The 7,885-nt window shown below is 35.0% G+C and overlaps 1 protein-coding gene across 2 annotated transcripts in view; it reads left to right on the plus strand.

Annotated features, from left to right (window-relative positions):
* LOC144960860 (D-beta-hydroxybutyrate dehydrogenase, mitochondrial-like) overlaps positions 1-2,023 on the plus strand; it is a 36,811-nt gene extending 34,788 nt beyond the window's left edge. Inside the window, exon 8 of one of the 2 annotated variants that reach the window (XR_013642960.1) lies at positions 1,037-2,023. The gene's annotated coding sequence lies outside the window, so the exon portion shown is untranslated. The other variant, XM_078894247.1, reaches the window with a different exon arrangement.
* The last annotated feature ends 5,862 nt before the right edge of the window (positions 2,024-7,885 follow it).

A 7,885-nucleotide genomic window follows, 5' to 3' on the forward strand; every position in this document is an offset into this window, starting at 1 on the left:
AATTGGAAGGTCCTGGTTTCGAGTCTCACGCTCGGCACATAGTTGAGTTCTTGGAAAAGGCTCTTTACTCACATCCTCTCACCGTACTCGGGTGTAAAATGAGTACCTGGCTATTAACAGCATTGTATTTGTCCGAAAAATTGTAATATCGCCTAATAGGCGTTATGTCCCGTCCTACATGTTAAATGTTGCTGTTGACCAGGGACCCCTTGTAAATCGCTTTGAGCATGTTTAGTGGATATTGCGCTATATAAAAGCTAAGAAAAAAGCTCAATCAACAACACCACCAGTGGACTATTGGTGTTGTATTGATAGATCAATGGTCTTTGGCTTGGACTGTCTGTTTGTAGTTCCAGTTTTTATTTTTTTCTATGTTATCTCAAAAGTTTCCACCATCATCTTTTCGCTGGTCATATCACAGTCTCGATAACTCAGTTGGTAGAGCACTTGCTTCACAAGCAAAGGGACCACAATTGGTCTCCAGGTGCATTTGAGTTTTTTTGTTGTTGTTTTTTTTTGGGTTGCTGGGTCTCTTAAGGCTGGTGGAATAGTAATTTGCGATAGATTAGCGTCCTAACCAAAGGATAGCAAGCAATTACTATTTCCCATTTCGCGCTATAGAAACTGGGATAAACTTTGACTCCATGGGCCTAATGGCTCTGATGGACTGCTTTACTTGTCTAGGCTAGGACCATTTGATTTTTCCCGGGGACTTTACCTTTAGTCTTTTGTTGGAGAAAAACAAATGTAAAAAATTGAGCTTTTATATCGCGCAATATCCACTAAACATGCTTTAAGCACTTTACACTGGGTCCCTAGCCAACAGCAAAACTTAACATGTAGGAAGAGACGTGACGCTAGTTAGGCGATTTACAATTTTTTTCAGACACAGACAACGCTGTTAACGGCCAGGTACTCATTATACACCTGAGTATGATGAGAGAATGTGAGTAAAGAGCCCTTTCCAAGGACTCAACTATGTGTCGAGTGAGGTTCGACCCAGGACCTTCCAATCCGAAAGCGAGTGACATACCACAAGACCGCATAGCCACCCTAATACTTTTTTTTCCTTGTAAATCATCTCTCCACAATAGCATGGAATGGAGTAGCTAAGGCCAGTTGGGATGGCCTTCAAATCTTACTCCCCGAGATTGAAAATTATAAGACCACATTTTTAACTCATTCAACCCTAGAACTGACTATATCCGTAGTTTACACCCCATGCCTATTTAGTACTTTTTTTTTTTCTGAGACAAATTATAGGGGTAGTATCAGAGCTAATGTTTTTAGTTTTTGCATGTTAATGATAGTTGAATAAAACTATCTATGCACATCCTCAATTTTTATACATTTTTTTTCCAATTTTGAAAAGTATCAAAATATCTAGGATTGAGTGAGTTAAATATCTTTGTATGATATATCTTGACATTGAAATAATCTGTCCGATATTCTTTTTCTAAAGTATGGGGAAGGGTGAAATATGTCAAGTGATGTAACATTTTACCATATTTGTTTAATAATTTTCAATCTACGGGGAGCATTTTGGATTTGGAGGCTGGTCTGCATCATCCCAGTCCACCGTCAGCTGGGGTAACTTTGCCTTAACGGGAAACTTTGCCTGTTTAATTTGGAGCATTTTGAGTCGTCTCAGCTCTGTGGCACCGTAGTTATTTTCTTGGTTAATAGATGACTTTTTATCCAAAAAAATAATTGTCACAAATTTGAATACCGTATACTCAAATTGGGGGCCCTTTCTCTGACTTTTTCTTGTGTGCTTTCAATTGTAAATCTATTACTTTTTTGACTATCCCATTTTCTACCGTTTTTCTGGCGCTGAAATGACCTAAATGTGTCGCAAGCGCCGTAAAACCCTTTAAAACAATAACAAATACATACACACCTACCAACCGCCCTTTCAAAAAGTCATGTTTTTCCTTTTCCATATATTTTTTTTAAAATTTTCTAAGTCATTATTTGATATTTTAAATATTTTGTCATGAATAAATCAAATTGGAATGCACGATTTATAATATTTATTGTGTTTATTTGGTGTGAAATCCTATACCTGTATCAAGCACTGGGTGGGGTTCCTTACCTCCTATAGTGGGCAGGGAGGCACTTACTGTGTCTTCGATCCCCCTTTATCTGTTTTCCAATTTGCTTTATGTCTGTGTCTTGGAATGAAATGACTTGGTTTTGTCCTGGTCCTGGCCGGATACCCTGGCTGAAACAGTCAAATGTATAGTTTTGGAAGATACTATTTTTTTTTCCTTGTAAATTAGCTCTCTATTATGCACTGTATTATGTTTTGTTTACGTGTTATATATGATTTGGAAACATTTGAGTGTATTCCTCTTAGTGGGGACCTGTGTTTGTCTATGAATAAGACTTCTATGTGACCTCAAACTAAGTACTTTGATAGAGTGCTCTTGGAATCGACATCTGCTTAATAATAATTTGTCCTATTTGAACCGATTCCTCTTTGTCTTACCTTTTCTTGGGTGCTTTAATTGTAATTCTAAAACTTTTTACTATCCCATTTTCTTCCTTTTTACTGACGCTGATATGTCCTTAATGTGTTGTTGTAAGCGCCGTAAAACTCTGAATACAAAACAAACAATTTACTTGAAAGCCTGGCGTTGGTAGAATAATCGCTGGTATAGCATTCAAAATAAGCCTTTGGTCAGCCCTATCCAAATGAATAAAATAGATGATTTGTTGTCATTAACCTCAGGTAATATAAAAAAGCATAATGCTTTCCTAGGTCTTCCATCATTTTCAGACAGAGAACGACTAGGTACTCAGTTTACAACTGAGTATGGTGAGAGAATGTAAGTAAAGAGCCTTTTCCAAGGACTCAACAATGCGCCGAGCAAAGCTCGAACCCAGGACCTTCCGATCTGAAAGCGAGTGTCATACCCCTAGACCACATAGACGTCGGTCCCACAAGGCCTGCAGCAGTTAAGCTTTAGAATTTCTGGATAGCACTGACCACTTTGACTCTTAAGACACTAAATGATGAAGACATTAAAAGTTCATCCCAAAGCCACTGGTCAGATTCAGCTTGGTTCGTTTTCAAAATAAAATTCCCAAAGGGAAATTTGTCTTTAGGGTATATCCCAAGGGAAGACTGGAATAACCCAAGTGTCAGCCGCAGTGCAACGCCACATAGTGAGCTAGGGCGAGGTGACTTGCTCAAGGCCAAAACAACGAGGCGGGTAGTCGAACTCGGTACCTATTGGGTACGAAGCAAAAACCGTACCATTGAGCCACCCTGCCCCCTGCAATTATCCCAATCGGTGTTTTAGGCGGACCCTCCAAACACCACACAGAACGTAGTTAAATAACATGCCAAGGGATTTGAATGCCCCCCCCCCCCCCCCCCCCCCCCCACTTGAGGACACACATATATCAACGCTGTCACGAAATGTTGCCATGAATGTTTTCTTAAGTTTAATGTATACGCTGCTCCTAATGTTATTCTGAGTTTGTAATGTCTATCTTAACATCCCGCTGTGATGATCTCATATCGCATACGTCCTTTTGTGGTTGAGTTCTCTGTAATAGATATAGGGACTGCTCTTGGTATTACATAGGACCATTTTAGTTGTTTTAGTTTGTGGTCGAAAATATGTCATAGGTCATGTATTTTTCCGTGAGTCATTTCCTGGCACTGACACACAAAGAAAAACCATTCTCTTAAGTAGTTCTTTTCTTTTAAAATTCTATTTCTCGGTTTTTGTAAAACTTTCATCCTCCCCATTCACCAGTTGGCGTCTGACGAATCGGACGTATTTTATTCTCTATGCAAAGTTCAGCCGATACTGTTTTTGCAAGAGTCTGACTTCATTTTATTCAAATCAATTGTGATTTTAATTGTTACAGGCCTTGTGGTCGGTGCAATTCTTTAGTGATTTAATATTTCTGCCTATATTATGAGTTTATTAATAATAGTGATTTTCTAATTTAATAGTTTGTGCCAAGCACGTGGGGAAGTGACCACGTGTGTTGAGAAGTTTATAGTGTGATATGTGAAAAGGTGATTCAGTTGAAGTATTATTTCTTTCGTTTTTCTGTGGTTAATTATTTATTGTTTTCTTTCCCATTCTAGTGGACCTGTTGATTTGGGACCGAAGCCAAAGAAACTATTTAATTAATTAACTCTAACCCAGTTGATTTTAGGTCATCTTATTATTGATTTGTGGCCAAAGCCAGAACAGTTTGTTTTAAAGCCAGCGATATTATACCTACCAAAGCCTGTTATTAGTTATTAGGCTGACGCCTTAGATTTCAAGAACACTCTTTGATTTTAGACACAGTCGTGACATTTCAGTGAAAGGACAACAGACTGCCTGATCTCGACTCGGGGAAGAAGCCCTGACGTATCTATGGACTGACAGACAGATCATCTTTTTGTTCTATGTGTAAGAGGTCCCACCTTCTTGTGAAATCTGTTTTGTGACTGGTGTGTTTCACGTTTATTGTTACTGTCTCGTGAATTGAGTGACCGTCATTTCATGGGTGAATGAGAGAGAGAGAGAGAGAGAGAGAGAGAGAGAGAGAGAGAGAGAGAGAGAGAGAGAGAGAGAGAGAGTAATTGGCTTCAATAGCCATACATACATACATTATGCATTTATACGTTATGGATTGTTTCCAGCATAGGTCCTTATAGGTCCTCTTCGCCAGACTCAATTTCTTCATCGTCTTTGTGATATAAGTTTCTTCCGGTTTTACAATATAAAGCGCATTTATAATTGTACAAAACATTTTGGTCAGACCAAAATGTGTCTTGTCTGCTCTTGAAGCTATTTAGGGATTTTGCATTCACAACAGAATTTGGTAAACTGTTCCATATTTTCGTTGTTCTCACAGTAAAACTGTTTTCTCACATCCAATCTTGGTCTTTGTGTGAGCAGTTTCTTTTTGTTACCTCTGGTGTCTTTTCTTATTGTGAAGTGCATTTGATAAATTCTGTCATGTCTTGGTCATATTTACCACTTGTCAGCTTATTGTAATGACACATAGTAACTTAGTAACTGGCTATAAACTATCGAAACAATGGCGGACGCCCTTATGAAATATTTCTCCGACGAGCATAAAAGTGTATCCAGAGGAGAAAAACATTATAAATCTGATCATGTTTTGACTGTTATACATTCTGATAACATGACATGTGAAAGGTCCTCGCCAGCACGAATAAAAAATACCAATTTTCTTTGTTTAGAACCACGCTGCTCGCCGTTGCTAGGTGACGTGACATCAAAATTTCGAATTTTTCAAGTTTTTTCGTTGAACTTTAACGGGTTTTTTTTTTCACGTTTAGTGGTTGACTTTTGATGATTTTTTCAAATTTCCGAGTTTTTGACAGTTTGATGAAATCTTAGAATTTTTGCATGAAATAGTCTAATTTGAGCATTTTCCGAGCTTTACAATGGTCAAGAAGTAAAATTTGGGACTTTCGAAAATTTAGAATTTTTCCCGCTTTTTGTGTGAAATTTGACGATATAAATAAATTTCCGGTTTTCGAGAGTTTGCTGAAATCTTCGAATTTTTGCATGATATTGTCGATTTTGAGCATTTTCTGAGTTTACAATGTTCAAAATATAAAATTTGGGACTCTCTAAAATTTCGAATTTTTCAATTTAAAAAAATGAAATTTGACGATTTTTAACCTTTTTCGAGTGAGATTTGACGATTTTTTAAAATTTACGAATTTTTGAATGAAATAGTCCATTTTGAGCATTTTTCCAGCTGTACAATGTTCAAAAAAGAAAATTTGGGACTTTCCAAAATTTCGAATTTTTACGTTTTCTGGGTGAAATTTGACGACTTTTTAACTTTTTTTTTTTGGTGAAATTTTTACAATGTTCAAAAATTAAAATTTTCAGATTTTCGAAAATTTCGATTTTTTTCACTTTTTTTGGTGAAATTTTACGATTACTTTCAAATTTCCGAGTTTTCGACAGTTTGATGAAATCTTCAAATAGTCTATTTTGATCATTTTTCGAGTTTTACAATGTTAAAAATCTAAATCTTGGGATTTTCAAAATTTTCGATTTTTCACGTGTTTTTTTGGAGAAATTTGACGATTTTTTCAAAGTTCCGAGCTTTCGACAGTTAAACGAAATCTTCGAATTTTTGCATGAAATTGTCTATTTTGAAAATATTTTGAGTTGTACAATTTTCAAAAATTAAAATTTAGGACTCGAAAAATCGATTTTTTCACGTGTTTTAGGTAAATTTTGACGATTGTTTCACATTTAGTGGGTGACATTTGACGATTTTTTCAAATTTACGAGTTTAATGAAATCTTCAAATTTTTGCATGAAACCGTCGATTTTGAGCATTGTACAATGTTGAAAAAAAATAAATTTGGGACTTTCGGAAATTTGGAATTTTTCACGTTTTTTGGATGAAATTTGACGATTTTTATAAATTCCCGAGTTTCGAGAATTTGATGACATCTTCGAATTTTTGCATGAAATTGGTAATTTTGAGCATTTTAGAAGTTTTACAATGTTCAAAAGGTAAAATATGGGACTCGAAATTGTCGAATTTTTCCCGTTTTTTGGGGTGGAATTTTGTCGATGTTTTCAAAGTTCCGAGGTTTCGACAGTTTCACGAAATCTTCGAATTTTTTCATAAAATACTCGATTTTGATTTTTTTTTTTTAATTTGGGACTTTCCAAATTTTCGAATTTTTCCGTTTTTCTTGGAGTAATTTAACGATTTTTTCAAAGTTCGAATTTTTGCATGAAACTGGTAATTTGGAGCATCTTACAAGTTTTACATTGTTCAAAATGTAAAATTTGGGATTATCGAAATTTTCTAATTGTTTCGCGTTTTTTTGGTGAAATTTTACGATTACTTTCAAATATCCGAGTTTTTGACAGTTTAGTGGAATCTTCGAATAGTCCATTTTGAGCACTCTTCGAGTTTTACAATGTGTAAAAAGTAGACCTTTGGATTTTCAAAATTTTCGATTTTTTCACGTTTTTTTTTTTTTTGGAGCACTTTAACAATTTTTTCAAAGTTCGAGCCTTCGCGTCGAATTTTTGCATGAAAGAATTTAGAAAATTTTTTGAGTTGTACAATATTCAAAAAATAAAATTTGGGACTCGAAAAATCGATTTTTCACGTGTTTTGGGTAAAATTTGATGATTGTTTCATATTTTCGAGATTAATGAATTATTCAAATTTTTGCATGAAACTGTCGATTCGGAGCATTGTACAATGTTAATAAAAAATAAAATTTGGGACTTTCGCAAACATCGATTTTATCACTTTTTGGGGGTGAAATTTGACGATTGTTTTGAATTTCCGAGTTGTCAAGAATTTGATGTAATCTTCAAAATTTTGCATGAAATTGTCCACTTTGAGCATTTTCCGAGTTTGACAATGTTCAAAAAGTAAAATTTGGGACTTTCGAAATTTTCGAATTTTTCCCGTTTTTTGTCCATTTTTTCAAAGTTCCGAGTTTTCGACAGTTTCACGAAATCTTCGAATTTTTGCATAAAATACTCGATTTTGATTTTTAAAAAATAAAATTTGGGACTTTCGAAAATATCGATTTTTTTCACGTTTTTCTGGGAAATTTTACTATTATTTTTAATATTCCGACTTTTGGAGAATTTGATGTAATCTTCAAATATTTTCATGAAATTGTTGATTTTGAGCATTTTCCGAGTTTTACAGTGTTCAAAAAGTAAAATTTGGGATTTTCGAAATTTTCGAATTTTTTCACGTTTTTTGGGGAAATTTTACAATTATTTTTAATTTTCCGACTTTTGGAGAATTTGATGTAATCTTCAAATATTTTCATGAAATTGTTGATTTTGAGCATTTTCCGAGTTTTGCAGTGTTCAAAAAGTAAAATTTGGGACTT

This window comes from Berghia stephanieae, chromosome 15 (assembly GCF_034508935.2).
Source record: "Berghia stephanieae isolate SIO BIC M18660-M18661 chromosome 15, UCSD_Bste_1.3, whole genome shotgun sequence".
NCBI classification, from domain to species: Eukaryota; Metazoa; Mollusca; class Gastropoda; order Nudibranchia; family Aeolidiidae; genus Berghia; species Berghia stephanieae.